Here is a 20,041-nt window from a genome sequence, read left to right on the forward strand (position 1 = left end):
ATCAGGTTCTTTAAGTGTGACCCATCAGAGATTCCCCACAGTCAAGGCATCTTTACACACTCTGGGGGCGTCAACAGCCCCACCACCCAAGATTGTGTGACCCTAACGGAGGGAGGGTAGAGTGGTATAAAGTGGGGTTCTCTAGAAATTAGGGGGGATGGAGGGATGGGTGAGAGCAGAGCCCCCGTGGAGAAGTGCCGGAAAGCGAGTCCGGATGGTGCTGACCCCTGTGGGCTCAGCCAGGCTCCCAGGCGGCACTGGCTGCTCAGTCGGGGCTCTGGCGTCACTGGATGCCACACAGAAGCCAAAGGTGGGGGCTCTAGGGGCCCAGCAGGAGAGACCCCTCTTCCTTGGACAAAGAGGACCAAGGATAAGAGCATCACCAGGAGATGAAAAGGTGCACATCCCTTGGAGACAAGCTGCTAGAAGGGCCTGCTGGCCACTGAGGGGCTCCACATCTGCACGGCCAGCCAAGGGCTGCAATCTGCCTGAACCCCATGTAGTAAATCCATGAATGCCCTCTTACATAGGAAAGCTGCTGTGTTACACAGGTTAGAGAGGGGGAAGGACCGTGACCTGGATGTGAATTTAGAAGGAAAATGTCTCCCTACTGCCTTCGCTTCCATCCTTAGCAGGACCCATGAAGGTTAACTTTCTACCAATGACTAAAGAAACCCAGCTGCAGACTTCTTGTGTTGAAGCCACTGCTGGAAGGAGTTACACTTTTTCACCATAAAACTACATGTGAAAAACATGGGGCTCATGAGAACTGCTCTGTGATGTGATACGGTTTGGCCTTTATTTGGGTGCACAGAGGGCCTGAAACAATTCGTTTATCAGAGCAAGAAACAGACGGTTCAATAGAGAAGCTTAAAGAAGGTCGTTTACAGAGGTGTGGGCAGGGTCAGGGGACAAACATGCTGGAGCACTCAAGGACTGGCAGGGGCAGGGCAAGGGACAGTTCCCAGAGCCTGGCAGGAGCTGTAGTCACAGGAGGGTGGCCTCTGCCAGAACCACGGCCCAGCAGAGGGCAAGGGAAGAAACGCCCTGACTGCTCCAGCCTCTGACCACCTGATGTCCCCGGTGGCTGAACCTAACAAGAAGCAGAAGGCAGGGGAGCAGAGTGGTGCTGTCCTCGGAGGGCCAGCCTCCTGGGCAGCAGAACGGATCTGGAGGAGCACATGGAGAAGAGGAAGCACAGGTGGTCTCCATCATTCCAGAAGTGAAATCCTCGATACACGACAGTTTTATTTTTTTTATACATCTTTATTGGCGTATAATTGCTTTACAATGTTGTGTTAATGCCGTAGTTTTAGAAAGTGTTATTTTATTCCCAAGAACGCTTTGAAAAGCTCCCAAGGCGCTGCTTAAGAGCGCCTACAAGCAGACAGGACACTGAGGACCGTAAAGGATCAATAGTCTCGGGCCCAGAAACGGAAGCCTGGCACCACTGCCGGGAGCCAGCTGGGGTGGTGCCGTCGTCAGCATGCGCGGGAGAATGCACTCGGCTCCACTGCTGGGAGCCTCGATGCCCTGCTGGGTCCAGGCTCTAAAAGGCCAGTGAACTTGTGCTCTCTTAGACTCTATCACCTCTTAATCGTTGGGTCTTGGCCTCAGAGACCGGCCCCTCCTCGGGGTACTAAGGCACCTTCGCTGACCACTTAAGGCAGTTACCGTTCACCCAAAATGCCGGGCTGCCCTGTGCCCTGCTGCCACAAGCCATGCTCCAAAGCCGGCCTCTCAGTTGTGAGACAGGTGGCCGTGTGCTTGCACTTCCCCTGGGCAGAGAAGACGCAGAGCACTGGGTCTTGAGTATTTGCACAGGCAGTGTTGGCATCAGCTTGTGTGACACACTTCGTTGTTTCCTGGCAGCAAGGCCCCGGGTTATTGCTGTGAGTAGGTCTGCGGCAGCCCAGGACTGGCTGCACAAGGAAAGCCTCTCCTCCCCTCTCCTCTCTCTTCTCCTCTCCTCTGCAGACAAACAGGCAAATATAATTTCTTTCCTTTCAGCATAGACGCAACGTTTTCCCTTCTTTCGGCCAAGGTCATCACCTAACACCAAGCTGTACTGTCACCACCAAAATAAACCTGTTTAACACTAGAGTACCCGGATGCTGCAGAATATAACTCGGCACTAGGAGAAACCATTTTCCAGTCACCTCTGTCTGCAACCTGATGCTGATATGTCCATTTTTTTTAAATGCGTATATGCGTTCCCCCTGGGCTCCCTTGTTCTTTCTCTCTCGTCACTTTTTCCTACTCTGAATAGGCACATTACTTTTTAAATCTGAGTATCATCAGCCCAAAGTGATGGAGTGGTCACTGCCAAAGCAGAAAATGTCCATTCAACCAAAGTGAACAAGCACGGGCTACTGCACAGACTGATACAGCCCTGTCGTTCCCGTCCTGGAGCTCGCAGACCAAGGAGGTGGGACAGGCACGTGGCTGAATGAGTCAGAAGGAAGTTCCATATGAGGCGTGAATGTTATTGGTGTTTGGGTGAGAGGATGATCCCCTCAGTTCATCCCATCAGGGCATCACCAGGTGTCTTTAGGACTGGAAACTGGCAAAGCAGCATGGCCCCAGGTTAAGGGGGTGAGAGATCATCAGGTTATTGGATATGACTTAGTTGGCATAGTGGGTCATGGGTTTAGATCAGATAGGAAGACGAATGGAGGTGAAAGCTTACCAAAGGATTGGGAGAAAAGGAAGGAGGAAAAAACCTGTGGCCACACAAGATGTGATAGAGAAAGGGAGGTGGGCGTGTAGGAGGCTGCAGTCAAGCTCATGTGCAGCCAGTGAAGTTAGGTGTGCAGGCATCTAAAATAGAGTGGAAATAGACTCACTGAGGTTTAAGTCAAGAAACCATGAGGGCTTCCTAGGTGGCGCAGTGGTTAGGAATCCGCCTGACAATGCAGAGGTCACAGGTTTGATCCCAACTCCAGGAAGATCCCACATGCCACGGAGCAACTAAGCCCATGTGCCAAAAAAATAAAAAATAAAAAAATAAAAAAAAAAAAAAAAGAAACCATGAGATGTGGACAAAAAAGCTGTCAGTCTTGATGCTGAAGCCCCAAAGTGAGCATCAGGGCAGAGAACAGAAAAGTCTGGGAGAGTGAAAGTCCGCAAAAAACACAGAGCGGCCAGAGTACAGGAAGGAGTATAGCGGTTTAGGAAGAGCAGAGAAACAGCATAAATTTCAAAAGAGGACTGTTGGGAGGAGGTGGCAGAATGATGTCCCAGAAGGGGGATGAGGCGTTGGCCACATGCTGACCCCCATCCCCAGCCACTGGGGTGAGATGTGCAGAGTTGGGGAGGAGTGTGGTGATGAGAGGCTGTCTCTTCTCAGCGGAATGGAGCTCTGGGGACCACAGAGGAAGGGGTCGGGTGATGAGAGTCCTGGAGAAGAGCACAGGCTGTGGGCTGGGGCAGGGGTGTCGAGCGTGGTGACTGTGGAGATGCTGAGACGGCGTGGAGACAGGGGAGGGGGCAAAGACAGGGACCTGCCATGGTCTGGACTGGAACCTGTATCCAGTGTCTACTCTGCTTCTAAGCTGCTTTCGTAAAGAATACAGACGGTCAGAAGCCATGAAAAGATGCCCACTCGTACTAGTGATCGAGGAAATGGGAATTAAAATGCACGACCATCACTCTCCAAGTGATGCTAATCCAAGCCACGGTGGGGATGCGCTCTCCCAGGAAAAAAGTAGAGAATGAGGAGAAGACGACGACCCAGTGCTAAATGCTATGAGGAGGGCGAGGCTGCAAAGGAGGCAGGGATACAGCAATCAGGCAGCAGGTGTGGCGTCGCAGGAGCCAGAGGGCCGAGCGCTTCAGAAGGAGGGGACAGTCGGGGTGCAGACCTGGCTGAGAGGTCAGCTAGAGGCTCAAGCAAGGTGAGGACTGGGCAGTGGCCATGAATTTGGCAACATGGAGGTCCGCATTCACCGAAGGGAAGGAGGGTGGAAGAGACTGAGGATGCCGAGTCTTCCGTTGAGGCTGTGTCGTGGCAACAGGGGTGGATGAGGAGACAGGCTCTCTCCCCTGAGACGTGGCAGCCGTGAGTCGGGGTGTGAAGGAGCCCTGGGCCTGAGGGAGAGGGGAGGGAAGAGGCCTCGAGCTGGGAAGAAGCAGACCTCAACAAGGTAGCGGGAGACGGCCGGGGTGGGGCTCCAATTGACAGGCGGGAACAGCAGCGTCCAACTCCAGCAACGTGGCACCGACAATGGAAACAGAATGTCCTTGTGATCGGTACACAGGGAACCTTTCTTTTTCTTCCCCAATATTCCATAAATTGTTCTGAAATAAGTGCTCTCCCTCCCTGAGCTCTTCCTGGGGGGGATGTAAGTAGCTAGAGCTTCTTCAGAGGGAGATTTGGCCATATCGGTCACTACTTATGATGTACAGACCTCGGGCTCCACAGTTCCTGTCTAGGAATTTCCCACATGAAGCAGCTCTGTCCCTGCTCATGGACGTGCCCTGGAGCTGCACGGCCAGCACAGCAGCCACCAGCCTCTCGGGACTTTCCAGCATTTGCTGTGCGGCGAGCGTGACCATGACCAAGGAACTGAGAGTTCATTTAATTCAAATGAACTGTTTGATTTAATTCAACTTAATCAAAACATAAATACACCATGTGGCTGGTGGCTACTGTATCAGACAGTGCAGCTGAGATGGGCTTTCGTGTGGGTGGGAGTAAGTGGAGATATATACTTACTGAGGCACTGCAAGTAAGAGTAACGGAAGAAGATTGGAACTCAAATGTCCATCAACAGCGGGCTAAAGAAATTACGGTCCATCTGGATAAGGGAATGTTAACCCTGAAACAAGCCAAGATGTATTGCTAAGTGAAAAAACGGGGGTGGGAGGCGGGACAGGCAGGCCAGTGCAGAATACGGTCACGAATTTTTGTAGAAAAGGACAGGATGTGTGCACATAAATGTGTATGCGTTGACTATCTGGAAGGACATACCCCAAATGGTAGTGTTCTCTCCAGGGAGAGACACTGAGTGACTGGGAAACAGGCATAAAGAAGACTCTACCTTTTCCACCTTTAGAAGAGGTGCCATGTACAGCTGACCCTTGAATAGCGCCGGGGTTGGGGCGCCAACCCTCTGTGCAGTTGCAAATCCACCTATAACTTCAGTCACCCTCCGTATCCGCAGTTCCGCATCCACAGATTCAACGCTGGATGCCGTAGTACCAAAAGGATTTGGTGAAAAAAAATCCGCATAGAAGTGGACCCTCCCAAAAAAGAGGGGATTTATGTATACATATAGCTGATTCACTTTGCTGTACAGCAGAAACTAACACAATATTGTAAAGCAACTATACTCCAATAAAAATTTTTAAAAATAAAAATTAAATAAATACCTATAGCATCAGGGAAAAATAAAAAGGAATTGGACCCTCACAGCTCAAACCTGTGTTGTTCAAGGGTCAACTATCCATATTATTGCTTATTCAGGTTAATTAATGAACCAATTAAAATAAAAATAGAAATAAAACACTGGTTTGTAAGAAACATGTAGAAGCTGCAGAGCCAGGCACTAGGTAAATTATCTGAAGTGTGCAAATCACATTTTTTCAATAGACATTTTGACACACACAGACCTGTAACACCCCCAACCCTGCAGCTGGCCCAGTATTTGGGGGAGGATTCTGACTTGGCTCTGAAATTTGTTCTGATAATCAATCTGGCGTCTCCCCTCTGCCCGTCCGAGTTCAAATTAAATTGTGCACATGCTCTGCAATTCAGCCTAACAAGTCTGGCCGGAAAAGTCAGCCTCCGTGTCATTATTGCTTGGCTGGAAGGGGGGCACAGACAGAGTCCAGCGCCCCATTTCCATAGTGCCCTGTGGCAACTTAACCACCTCGGATTTGCGTAATCCCCTTGGACTGAAAGGAAATGTCAGCGGAGGGGCAGCATGGCATCACAGGGGGCCCTGCTTGGTAGGACACCTGTCATCTTGAGACAGACCCAGTAGGCAGTCAGTCACACTCCCCTTCCCCAAGTGGACCTCAGTTTCCCCTCAGGACCAAGAGGTGGTTGAGTGGGATGGGCTCTGGCACCTGGGGGCCCACAGCTCCTTCGTGGCTGGGAGGACAGCCCGGCTTCAGATGCACTAGCCCACACCGGGGGAGCACCTCGGGGCTGCGGCACAGGCCTGACCTGATGCCCCGGAAAAGCTCTTTTTTCTTCTCCCCCACGTGCTCTCCCAGGGCTCCCGGCTGCCCATTCCCCCATCCTGCTTGCAGTGGGGGAGCCTGGGGCTTTGGAGACACCTGACTCAGGTTGGGACCCTGGTTTGGCATCAGTCTGAGACTCAGCTACTCCACCTGCACGGGGCTGTTAGGGGCGTGTGCTTGGACAGCCGGTGCGCATCCACGGCACCTCCGCGCTCTTCCCGCCCTGCTCCCTTGGGCTCCGGTCTGCAGGGTCCTGGCTGAGAACAGTGGTGGATGCAGATGCAAGCCCATCTTGCTGCCCTTATTATTATTACTATTCCCAAAGCTTTCTTTCCTGTGATTTTAATCAGAGAATGTTCTGATGGAGCCAACCACCCATCCTCCTACTCCCTTAAATCCACTCAACTGTAGATTAAGCCAGATTGTTTTACAAATTTGTAGCCAAACATTAAATTAAATTTAAAAGCCAAATGATTCAAGCGTCTATCCTTCAGGAGCCTTTCTTCCATCCTTCCTTCCTCGAAAATCTATCCATACTCAGATAAAATATGTCTAGAACCTGGTAGCTGCCCTCATTAGCTGCGAGGCTGGTGGGGGAGACAAATTCAGAAAAAATCCATTGTAATCCCTCAGATGCTACCACAAAACGTGTGTGTGTGTGTGTGTGTGTGTGTGTGTGATGGTAGTGGTCATGAGAAGAGGTATCAAGGATCACTTCCTAGAGGAGGTGACACCTGAGGCTCAAAATAAGAGTAAGCATTAGAGATTTCCCTGGTGGTGCAGTGGTTAAGAATCCACCTGCCAATGCAGGGGACACAGGTTCAAGCCCTGTGCCTGGAAGATCCCACATGCCACGGAGCAACAAAGCCTGTGTGCCACAACTACTGAGCCTGCGCTCTAGAGCCCGTGAGCCACAACTACTGAAGCCCTCATGCCTAGAGCCCATGCTCTGCAACAAGAGAAGCCACCAAAATGAGGAGACTGCACACCACAATGAAGAGTAGCCCCTGCTCACCACAACTAGAGAAAGCCCGTGTGCAGCAACAAAGACCCAATGCAGCCAATAAATAAATAAACATATTTAACAAAAGAAAGAGTAAGCATTAGGAGGCAAATGCGGGGGATGGAGGGGAAGTTTCTGGCAGAGAGGATGCACCTGTGGACAAAGGGCAGAGAGAAGCAAAGACAGTCTGTGTGGTAAACCACCAGCAGTTTAGAGCACAGTGTGAGGGAGGGCAGGAGGCTGTAGCAGGCTGAATAACAGCCCCCAGAGAGCGCAGATCCTAACCCTGGAATCCGTACGTGTCACCTTATTTGGAAACAGGGTCTTTGCAGATGTGATTAATTTAAGGATCTACAAATGGGGAGATTATCCTGGATTATCTGGGTGGACCCTAAATGAGATCACATGTACCCTTAAGAAATGGAGGCAGCGGGAGATGTGACTGCACAGACAGAGGAGGAGGCCATGTGACCCCAGGCAGAGACTGGAGTGAGGCAGCCACACGCCAAGGACCGCCTGCCGCCATCAGAAGCTAGTAGAGAAGAGGAACAGGTTCTCCCTCCTGGAGGTGAGATGGGAGATGAGAGTCTGACCGAGAACAGTCAGGACTGCCGGGCAGGGCCCATTCAAAAGAGGTTTACGATGCAAAATTGCTCTCTGGGTTGAAGGGGGCCGAGAAGCACCAGAGCTGCTGCAGGGAGTGTCTAACAGAAGGGACTGATGGGGCTGCGGCAGCCCCCACTTCACATGGACGCCCTGGGCCAGTGGCCCTGTCTCTGAGGGACCAACGGGGGGGCTCCCTTCCTGGGCCACGCACCCAGGCCTCCGAAGGGGCGGATGAGCCTCAGCCATCGACCCATCTCCAGCCCCTCGGCTGTGCAAGCGGAGTGCTGGCTGCCTCCGGGAGAGGGACAGTCAGGATCCTGATGACACGTCCCTGGGAGCAGGCAAAGCACAGTTTTTTGTCCTGTTGGGACTGGGATAATTGGGGAGTTAATGGAAATGCATTTCTCACCTATTTTCTGTCTGATTGAAAAGTACTTTGCAGTCATTTAGGGCCCTCACACCCCTATAATCAGTGCACATGTCGCTCAGACGAGGCAGAAAACTGGGTCACCGTGCAGGCTCCAGAGCCTCTCAGATACGAGAGCAAAGAGTGCAGGCCCACCCCCTGCCCGTGCCCTACCAAGGACGCCGCCAACTCTGTGCAGCCCCTCAGTGATGGCCAGATTCAGGAAACAGACTGAACTTGGACTCTCAGGATACAACTTTATTTTTCTCCCATCACTGCCTCACATCAACTATGTCAGATCTCCTTTCTGTACCCCTGAACCCCCATCTCAGGAAGAGTCCATGGCCTTCTTTTAATTGTAAGACTAAGTCCCATTTTGACTTATCCCAATCTTCCAGGGATCTATAAGTCCAGTCAATACTCTGATCTCTGGGCCTTTCACAGCTTCTCCCCTTAGCCCTCTGTAGACTCCATCTTCACTCCTCCAGGGTCAGGATGAGGGAGGATGGACGAGGGAGAAGTGCAAAGCTTGTCCTGCTCTCCGGCCAACAGTGGCCGTCACACCTCCGTCACGACAGGCCGGCTCTCGCATGGGCCCGTGGTGGGTCCTTGGGACCAGTCCCGCCCCACCACCCAGGCAGAGACTTTTGCCCTGGGCCTTCTGTGGTGGGCTGGGCATGGAGAGGGCTGCCAGACTCCCCCACCCCCACCCCCAAAGGAGGGACCTGTTGCCCAGCTGCTGTCAGCCCCAGGGACGGCCGCAGAAAGCCATCACTCTTCCAACAGCAGGTCCACCGATGGCTGATGGAGGCCCAGGCTTAAGGGCCTGGCCAGCTCTGACAGGCACCTGGGGGTTGGTTTAGGCCTGCAGCACAGCTTGCCTTCCCTCTGCCCACACTGCCTCCTCCCCTCCCTTCCATAGGGTCGCTCCTGGGCCACTCCCTAATAAACATCCCCCACACAGGAATGTCTCAGAGTCTGCTCCCTGGAGAACCCAAACATGACCCCTTTAGTGAGCACATGGGTGCTGGCTGACCCCTCCCCACCCATCTCAGCTCCTAGCCCTGTGGCCCACCCCACCCAGGGTCCTCCTGCGGGCACCTCTGAGCCCCATTAGGTGAGTGGGGTACGGGCAATGTTGGCTCAAGCCCAGCTCCCCCGACAGTCCCCACTGAGCCACAGGAAGCTTGGGGATGCTCCATGCATCCTTGCGCCACCACATGCCAGCAGCATGTCTTACTCAGCCGCTGCCCCATCTCCCTTTGCCCTGCTCTGCCAGCCTCCCTGCTCCAGGCTTCTGCCTGGAAGCAGGCACCATCCTCCATCTTCCTGCATATGTCCCACCCACGCTGTGTGAGATGTTTTGCTCCCAAGAACTCTCTTGAACCCTGCCTTAGAGATGGCATGAAACAGGCTCTGGTTTTCTGCAGCTCACTTTGCTCCCACCCAGGGCATGAAACACCACTCTCCCCTTCTGATAAGTGCCCCACACTCTGCAAGCTCCTCCCCCATCACCTGACTTCAGAGCAGGGGAAAGCAGTCCTAGCTGTAGCAAGCAGTCCTGCAAGTTAGTTGTGCTTGCACCAGATCTGGAAGGAAGAAGAGACGCAGAGACCATGCCCTTCCCGCTGCTTTGGTTGGGAGATGTTGGATTTTTTGCCCGTGTTGAAAGGCAGTTGTGGCAGTGGCCATGACAGCGTCCCCATCTTTGGGTCAAAGTGAGGCAGTGGTCTGAGGTCGCCCACACCCTCAGTCACTCCTGAAGCCCTGCCTTCCTGATGAGGCAGAGGGAGCAGCTAGAGGGTCTGAAGGGATGTTCTGGGCCCTTCCGACAGTGTTGTAAACACCGAAATTCCGGAAACAAATCTTCTCCTACCTGAAACAGCCAGAGTGGTTTCTGTTTCCTGCAACTGTGAGCCTGACTGGCACAGGACCCCTTTTCAAATTTCAGATCTCTTCCCTCACCTGGGTAGGGTGGTGATTGTTGGATTCGTTTTGCCATCTTTTATTAAGGGCCACGTGGATATGACTAGCCCTTCTCTCTATCAGCCTTTTGTCATCCTTGACTGAGCATGTGAAATCCTTAGGGACCCTTGTTAAATGCAGGTTCTGATTTGGTGGCTCTTGGGTGAGGCCTGAGAGTCTGCATTTCTAACGAGTTCCAGGCGATGCCTTTGCAGTAATTCCACTCCAGATGTGCTAAAGAGCACAGCTTTAGTCCGTGAGGGTACTGAGCATCTGTGGTCCTCAGCTGGGGGCCTTTAGCGGAAGCTCCAAGGCAGCAGGAAGAAGCCCTTTTACCATCCCGCAGGAGCAGGGGCTGGGCTAGGTGCGCGTGGGGCACAAAGGGGCCCTCCAGGATCACACTGAGCCATCTCCTACCGCGCATAGAGCCCGGTGGGCCGTGGGGACCCGGCCTCTCACCTGCTCCACACCTTGCGACTAACAGATTCATCCCGCTTCTTGGGCACGGACCAGCAGGGCTCCCTGGCTGGACGGACAAGCACTTTAGGAGCACAGCAGAGCAGGGCACTCGTTCCGGCAGTGGACCAGGGAAGGAGGGTGCAGCGGACTGCAGCTGCCGAGCTGGGCCTCTGCACCAGTGGCAGGGCGAGTGCATCCTGGGTGGGCGAGGAGCAGGGGAGCCACTGTGGGAAGGCCCAAAAACATCAGGGCCAGGCTGGGCGGCGTGCTCTGTAAACAGCCTTCCTGAGCCAGGCCTGGGCGGAGTGGGGCAGGGTCGGGCTGGGAATGCCGAGGGGAAGGACCGACAAGGGGCTGAGGCCGGGCTGGGAATGCCGTGCAAAGGAATTTGGGGTGCCCCTAGGGATTCCGAGCAGGGCTCTGATCAGAGGCATGACAGCAATCGGGAGGAGATGGCGGCGGTGGGCCGAGGAGCAGGGACACAGGATAAAAGGGTTCCAAGTTCACATGTCCTCCCACCAGCCCTGGATTATAGGAGGCCGGCTTCGTGGGCCTTATTAACTATCTTTTATAAATAGATCCATTCACTCTACTGGCTTTCATGTTTCTTCAAAAGTAGAACACTAAATGGAACACCAGAAAAGAACATGTTGTCCATTTAGATCACATCAAAAATGGGCTTTTGAGGGTCAAATGGAAAATAGCCAGCGTGGCACTCAATAAATATGTGTTGACTGTGACGAATGAATGAATGACTGCATAGAGCAAGCTGCCTTGGGCAGGGGGGTTCCGGGGGACTCCGGGGCTGCCCTGAGCACAGGCGGCGAGCGCGGCACTAGGCAGCCTGTTTCCCTGCTCCTGCTCGCCCAGCCCAGGTTCACTGACATGCTGACTGATCACTGGAAGTTTACAGGTCTCTTTACTGATGTGTCTAATAGACATCTTGACCTAGTATGGCCAAAATAAAACTCTTGATTCTTATGAGCTCCCCATAAACCCTTTCCCTCTCCCAGTCTAATGTAAGGTAGCTAATGGAACCACTTACCCAGTTCAGGCCAAAAGACTTTGAATGCATCCTTTTTTTTTAAGTTTTGTGCCTTTATTTTTTATTTTATTTTGTTTATTATTCACTTTTTTTTTAATTGGTTGCATTGGGTCTTCGTTGCTGCATGCAGGCTTTCTCTAGCTGCAGAGAGCAGGGGCTACTCTTCGTTGCAGTGCACTGGCTTCTCATTGCAGTGGCTTCTCTTGTTGCAGAACAAGGGCTCTAGGCGTGCGAGCTTCAGTAGTTGTGGTACGTGGGTCAGTAGTTGTGGCTCATGGGCTCTAGAGCACAGGCTCAGTACTTGGGGTGCACATGCTTAGTTATTCCGTGGCATGTAGGATCTTCCTGGACCAGGGCTCGAACCCATGTCCCCTGCATTGGCAAGTGGATTCTTTTTTTTTTTTTTTTAAATATTTATTTGTCTGTGCCGGATCTTATAAGGTTGCGGCATGTGGGATCTTCATTGCGGTGTGTGGGATCTTTTAGTGGCCACATGCAGGAAATTTAGTTGCAGCGTGTGAACTCTTAGTTGCAACATGTGGGATCTGTTTCCCCAACCAGGGATCAAACCCGGGGCCCCTGCATTGGGAGCATGGAGCCCTAGCCAATGGACCACCAGGGAAGTCCCCAGGTGGATTGTTAAACACTGCACCACCAGGGAAGCCCTGGAATGCATCCTTGATTCCTTTGTCTTACCTCTGTGTGGAACTCATCAGATGGTCCAGCTGGCCCTACCTCCAAAATATGTCCCAGTCTGACTACTTCTCACCATGTCCACTGCTACACCCTACTCTTGCTTGGCCTGTTGCCTTGGCCTCCTAAATGGCCTCTCTGTTTCCTACCACCCCCTCCCCTGAGCGCAACCCATTTTCCACTCAGTAGCCAGAGGGATCTTGTTAAAACGTAAACCAGATGATGCCAGCTGTTTATTAGTTTCCTGGTTTATGTTCTGTCTTGTCTGCTAGAATGGAACACCATGAAGGCAGGGACTTGTGGATTCATAGTGGCCAGGGCCTAAGATAGTGCTCAGTAAACACCTGTGAATCTCACTGAGTGAAGGTGCCTAAGCCAGTGGCTGGGCTGGGGGCCTCACCTCCAGGCTCAGTCACCCTGGGCTGCCCTGCCTGGCCCACGCCGTAGGGGAGCCGATACCCAGCTGCAAACTCAGCCATATTCCAGATAATGCCATGAGAATGTCAGTGAGCAATAGAAAGTGTGACTTCTTAAAAACGGTTTTCTAGAACATTTCCGGAAAAACATTCCAAAACAATAAGGAAAAGACTCTGAATCACCAACAAGATGAACTGAAATGATATATAGGAGTGGATTCTGGAATGTTATCTAGACTTCAAAACATTAGTCTGATTCTGAAAGGACACGACACTAATGTCTCTAAAATGTGACAAAAGAATTTAGAAATGAAAATGGTGGGGATTTTTTCTTCTTTTTTTAAATAGGTATTTAATAAGTATTTATTGAATGAATCAACTGCCTATGTAATATGAAAAAGAAAATATGCCCAAAATGTCATTCTAAGCTTTACATTTGAGACAGACTAGAATGGTTCCTCAAGCAGTATTCTGGGAAGGGGTCACTAAGGAATTCCAGCACTCCACACACACCTCCAGTGGCTTACCCATATAGTCCTCTGGCCGCAAGGTACTCAACTATATATTTCATTGTCCTGTTACTTTCGATATATTTTTGAGAGTTACTTCAAATCCTTTGTGAAATGAGGCAGAAAATAGACAGAAAAGCAGACAAAACCAATGAAATCAGCAGCCCCAAATCAAAGCAGACACAGAGGATGTGGACAAGAGGGGGATTGTGTAGGACAAGAGGGACACCATTCACTGCAGTTACAGACAGACACTAGGCCCGTCATCTTAGTTCTACATCTCACTTTTTAGAAGGGAAGAGGTTCTCTGATCATTTGGAAAAGCTCCCCGGCTATCAAGAAATGGAAGATTCCATGGCCTTAGCGATGGCCCTGTCACCTCCTGCTGCCATGGGGACAGAGATTAGCAAGCACTAAGCTCCCCGGGCTGGGAGGTGCTGGAAGGGCCAGCCAGAAGAGCCCACGGTGCATCTCCACCCAGTGGTCACTGAGGTTGCTGGGTACACCTAATCCAGCTGTCACCACGCACTCACCCTCCTCTGCAAACAACAGCTGGTCGGGGCTGGGCTCCATGGCTGCCCATCTGCCACCTGCCTCCCTAGCCAGAGATGCTCAGGTGTCCTTAAGATGGCCCTTATCCCTCACAGCATCTCCCCCACCCCCATCCCCCTGGCTTGGATCTGTGGCTCAGATGGGGATTTTCCACCCTTCCCACAAGGCCGGCTGCCAGCAGTGAGTCCCAGATATGCCATCTGCCCTCAGCTATCCCACGCCCTTCCCCAGGGCCCCTTACCACATGGAGGGGCTAGGGGGGAGGCTGAGCTGCAGACTCTAAAGTCCATTTGAATTCTGGCTCCAGCTTTGTGATTTTTGGCAAGTTACTTAGTCTCTCTGTGCCTGAATCTTTATAAGATGGAGACAATAATAGCAGACACTTCAGAGAGCTGAGTCAATTAGTTAACAGACATTAAGAATTTTACACAGTGCCTGGCTCAGGTGCCTGAGACATGCTCTTTTTAGCCCCCATGCATTCCCTCTGACCCTCTAAAAGGCACCCCTGACAGCGGACCCCCCCCCCAACTTTAACTCACGTAGAGCCTTCAATTCCATCTGTCTGCACTCTGCTAAGGAGAGCCAAAGATGCAGCTCTCTTTAGACAGGGTCCTGAAATCTATGAGGACCTTCAGAACCTAGTGGAAAGGCCTGCACACTAATTTCGGTCCTGTCAGTGACTCCCTTATTCTTGTTCTCCAGTTGGTTTCCTAGTCCACAACCTGGGAATCCTGCCTAATCCTCATCACTCCGGCAGCAGAATCTCAATAATTGTATTGAGACTGTTTCCAGATGTGAACTGGATTCATACTAAAAGTTTTATACTAAAATATTAGTATTTGGGGGCCACTGCCTTAGGAAGGGGGCTCCCCATGTATCCCTCCTTTCCAGCCGGCTAGGAGGTCTGCCACGAGTGGGCCGACCAGCAGAGCCTCAGCTGGAAGGCCCCTAGGGGAAGCTGGTCTTTGCTCCCTATTAGAATTCAGAAAATGTCGAATCCCACAAACCCAGAAAGAGGTTCGAGTGCTGGGGGAAGCAAACAAATGACGACGGCCCGCAATGATGTGGAAAGCAGAACTGTGGGGAAGAGCCCACGAAAGGCAATGTAAGGGCAAATGGAGGCCTTGAACTTGAAACTGTTGGGCGTTTCTGAGTTGTGCGGCCCCTGATACGGTGATGCCTCATGGCAGTGATGCTGCAGCCCATGACTGCCTTCCGTCCTGTGGTCCTTGTGGCCAGAGCCCAGCCTCTCTGTTCTGTTTTCTACAGAAGGTGTGTCGAAGACACGCTCTTCCCCAGCCTTCCTCCACACCCACCCCTGAGCAGGCATCCTGTTGTGTTGTGGCTCGCACAATAGAAGATACACACCTAGAAGGTGTCTGCAGGCTGAGACAGGCTGGCCTTTGCCCGCGCGGTGGGGGAACTGGGAGGGGGTGGCTTTCTATTTTCACTTCATCCATAGCAGCAGCTGGAAGGGAAGCCAGAACCAAGGGTTGTCATCTCCTATGGCCTCTCTAGAAATGGGAAAATCTAGTCCTTTCTCACCACGGGTAGAATGACTTGAAAATGCCAGATTAACCCTTCGAACACTCACCTGCACCCCCCAGACCTGGGGAGAGGGTGTATGCTCCCTGAAAGAGGGGCTGCCTAGCCTGGTGTTTGATGAGAGCTTTCTGCCAGGGGCACCAACTACACGTTTGATGTGGGCCAGAAGTGCAGTGTCTAGTACATCCGCACAACCCTCGAAAGGCGGTATCATTACGCCTTTTTTATAGGTGAAGAAACAGGCTAAGAGAGGCGATGCTCTAGGGTCAGAGCCTGAGAAGGTGTGGAATGAGAATTCTAGAGACTCAGCCACTCACTGGACTCCCTCCCGCAGGGAGTGGTCAATGTCTCTGGCTGGAGTCCCGTCTCTTCCCTTTCCCCTCCTCTCCCCTTTTCTCACCAGACTAACCCCTCTCATCCTTCAGAACTCAGCTCAGACCACAGCTCTGCCAGAAGCCTTCCTGGATCCCACCAGTCTGGGTCAGGTGCCCAGGGTCTCTGCTCCCTGACCCCTGTGCACCCATCTCTCATCTGCTCTCGGTGAATCCCCCCAGACTGCTTCCTTCTCTGCCTCCCCATCTGGTCGGTAAACTCAGATCTGCAAAGACCATGCCTTGCTGTCCTTCCAGCCCCGTGCCTAGCTCAGGCTGTGATGCTCAGAAGAAGCTCAAGAAATGTTTATGGAAAAGAATTAATGAGTTTAAAAAAAAAAAATTTAATGAGTAAATACAAGAGGATCCCTGCAGAAGCAGCCTCACTCACTGTGGATACAGAAGGGTGCAGGAGTCACACAGCAAACAGGCCAACAGATGGGTGGCCTGGGTTATGCAAGCTGGGGGCACACACACCCAGTCTAAGATGGCCCCAACCGTGGGACTGCGGGCCTCCTGACGGTAACATGAAAATGCAGGATATTTTACAAACCTCCTATCTGTAAAAACACCACATACACTAAAAAAGTCTGTCACTTGAGTGGCCTCATTTCAAAGTGTCCAGTTTGCAGCCTCTGCAAAAGCATTTGGGAGGAATCAGGGCCCGGAGTCGGGCTCCCGAGCAGCTGTCTCTCACACTCCCTGAGGAGTGGCAAGTTCAGATTCGGGGCCATGGCTGCTGCAGATGGCTGCCTCCGCACGCCCCTTTCCGTAGGCCCTGGAAACCCAGAGCCACCAGGAATGAGGCTTTCCTTTTCCCCTGGCCTGGGACGGGGTGTCCCCCGGGCCTCCAACACCCCCCAAGTCCATCCTGAAAGGCAGGCTCTACCTACTGTGGGGTTAAGATCTCCCTCTCTTCCCCCAAAGTCTCCCAGCTGCACCTTCATAAGCCCAGCAGACTTTTCTGGACCATGTTGCTCCATCTGTGTTATAGCTAGTGATATTCTTTCTGCTCTAATCACGAACTTGAAGGAGGGGGTAGAGTAGGTAGGCCAGGGGTTTTAGCACCATATCTGGCTTTGCAGGAATCACAGGTTCAGATCACTCACTTCCTCTGGAGAATCAGCCCTAGACCCAGGGACCATCCCCTCACCCCCACCCCAGGCTATGACAGCAGGTGGGCCGGCCACCCACCTTGTCTGAAGAGAAGCAATCAGACGTGAGTGCTGCACTGTTGCTAGGGAGCAAGTGGCAACAGCTGGCTGAGAAATAAGTCGTGTCCTTGAGAAAGCATGTTCTTGACTTCTAATTAAATGCTGCTGCAGCGTCTTTTCCTTCAGGGAGCTATAGAAATGTGCCAAATCAATGCAGGCAGGAGCAGGCAGGGAGCAGCGGGTTAACCAGCCTGTTAAGGCCCCTCCTGTCTGTGCAAGGGAAAGGCTCAGGGGGCAGGAATGAAATTGCTAAACCCCCCAGGAGGCTGGTGAAGAAAATCCTGGCCTTGGACTACTCAGCTCAACTAAGCCCACAGAGTGTTTACCTAATACCACTTCCATTGCTATAGGTGAATTCATTGGTTAGAATCTTTTTTAGAAGCTCATTAAATCCCACTCCTGGGTATACATCCAAAAGAATTGAAAGCAGGATCTCAAGGAGAGATTTGCGCACTTACGTTCATAGAAGCATTATTCACAATGGCCAAGAGATGGAAAGCAACCCAAGCGTCCAACAACAATGGATGAATGGATAAACAAAATGTAGTATATACATATAATGGAATCTTACTCAGCCATTAAAAGGAAGGATAGCTAGCTAGTGGGAAGTTGCTGCATGACAAAGGGAGATCAACTCGATGATGGGTGATGCCTTAGAGGGCCAGGACAGGGAGGGTGGGAGGGAGTCACGAGGAGGGAATGTGGGGATATGTGTATAAATAAAGCTGATTCACTTTGGTGTACCTCAAAAACTGGGACATGAGTGTAAAGCAATTATATTCCAATCAAGAGCTTTAAAAAATAAAAAGGAAATTCTGACCTATGCTACAACATGGATGACCCTTGAGAACATTGTGCTAAGTGAAATAAGTGAAATAAGCTAGACACAAAAAGACAAATACTGTACAATTCTACTTATATGAGGTAACTAAAGTAGTCAAATTCATAGAGACATAAAGTAGAATGGTGATTACCAGGGGCTGAGGTGAGGGGGAAATGGGGAATTATCGTAGGTATAGAAGTTTCAGTTTTGCAAGTTGAAAAAGTTGTAGTTTCAGTTTTGCAAAATGAAAATGTAGAGATTGGCTGCACAACGAAGTGAATGTACTTAACACTACTCAACTGTACACTCAGAAATAAAGATGGTAAATTTCATGTCGTGTGTTTTTTACCACAGTTACAAATTAGGAAAAAACATTAAGAATTTTAAGTAATACACGTTTACAGTAAAAGAATCACAAAGATGAAGGGCATAAGCTAAAAAGTAAATATCCACTTTCCCTCACTCCCAGGCCCACTCTCCAGAGGCAAACATCATTAATAGCATCTTCCGGGCCTTCTAAGAGCCTGTATGTATTTATGTCTTTATTGATTTCAATTTTATTTCAGATTTTAGTCTTTTTTCTTTTTTACAAAAAATAGCGTCACACTAAACACACTTGTTCAATTAGTATGTCTCAGAGAGTTTTCCAAATCCATATGTATGGATCTGTTTCGTTATTTCCTTTTTTATAAATTTATTTATGTATTTAATTTGTTTATTGGCTGTGTTGGGTCTTCGTTGCTGCACATGGGCTTTCTCTAGTTGTGGCAAGCGGGGGCTACTCTTCATTGTGGTGCACGGGCTCCTCATTGCACTGGCTTCTCTTGTTGTGGAGCACGGGCTCTAGGCGCATGGGCTTCAGCAGTTGCAGGACACAGGCTCAGTAGTTGTGGCTCACGGGCTCTAGAGCGCAGGCTCAACAGTTGTGGCAGACGGGCTTAGTTGCTCCATGGCATGTGGGATCTTCCTGGAGCAGGGATCGAACCCGTGTCCCCTGCAATGGCAGGCGGATTCTTACCCACTGTGCCACCTAGGAAGTCCCTGTTTCGTTATTTTTAACAGCTGTATTGGATCCCATTTTATGGACATTTCATAATTTAGTCCATCTCTACTTATACACATTTAGTAGTTTCCACTTTTTCATAACAAAAAGTTGCAACGAAAAGCCTTATACACATACATATACATATGCACATGTTTTGGCTTAATAATACAGAATTTAACTGGGCTAAAAGATATGCATATTTATTAAGACACTGTTCTTTGTCTTTCAAGAAATCTGAATCAACTTTCTCTCCCACTAACAGTGGGTGAGAGCACCCTACCTTCGTGACAATACTGGGTCATCAAACTTTTTCTTTTTTCATCAAACATTTTTAACCTTTGCTAATCTGATGGGTGACAAATAAATATTATAAGCATTTTCCATACAGTTGTTGACCACGTGTATTTATTTTTTCTGTGAGCACCCTGCTAATACTATTCAGTGCCCAGCTTTCCTTCAGGATTGTTCATCTTTCTAGCATATATTTTTAAATGTTTTAAGCTAAGGAGATCAAGCCTTAGATAAATGCAGTCATTTGCCATCTGATTTTGTTTGATATTTTTTGCCAAGTTTTCATTTTTATGTATTCGATTTTTATGGAAGTTTTTGTTTCCCCCTTCTTAAAAGGGGCTTACTCACTGCAAAATTATAAACAGAAATCTAGAAGACAATGGCACCTCAGCAATTATAGGTCCATTTTGTGTCCCTTATCTTTCTCTGACCTAGGCACTTGCTGCCTGTCCCTCCCTAAATCTCTTCTTCAGGAAACTCACAGAAATGTTGCCTCTCCAACTTTCTCCATTCTACTTTTTCTATGAAACTTGCCATCTTTCTAACACAATGCTTTCCAGCCTTGTGAAACTCATCTTCCTACTTGATGACCAGGAAAATCCCCATCCCTCTAAGATTTTGAGGGGACATGTCCCAATTATGAATCCCAGTGTCTTCTGCTTAACCTCATCAGATAAGATTTTTTTCAAGGTCTCCACAGTTTGTAATGTGAAAACTTATGCATTTTTTTCATTTTCTCAACAAAAATGATAACAACTTGTTTTTTCAAAAGGAATCTCTCTCAAGATTCTAGTATGCCCACTACTTCAATCTTAACCCTAACCTATGCTGAGTTGAGAAGCACTTTTCACAAAATCTTTATTTTTTAAAAAATATCAATAGAATGACATTTAGAGTTAAAAAAAATTG

At 50.2% G+C, this 20,041-nt stretch overlaps 1 protein-coding gene across 3 annotated transcripts in view; it reads right to left on the bottom strand.

Moving 5' to 3' along the window:
* The window catches only part of DET1 (DET1 partner of COP1 E3 ubiquitin ligase), a 60,711-nt gene that overhangs the window by 10,850 nt on the left and 29,820 nt on the right, over window positions 1-20,041 (bottom strand). The gene's annotated exons all lie outside the window — the stretch shown is intronic.

This window comes from Hippopotamus amphibius, chromosome 2 (genome assembly GCF_030028045.1).
Source record: "Hippopotamus amphibius kiboko isolate mHipAmp2 chromosome 2, mHipAmp2.hap2, whole genome shotgun sequence".
Classification (NCBI taxonomy): Eukaryota; Metazoa; Chordata; class Mammalia; order Artiodactyla; family Hippopotamidae; genus Hippopotamus; species Hippopotamus amphibius.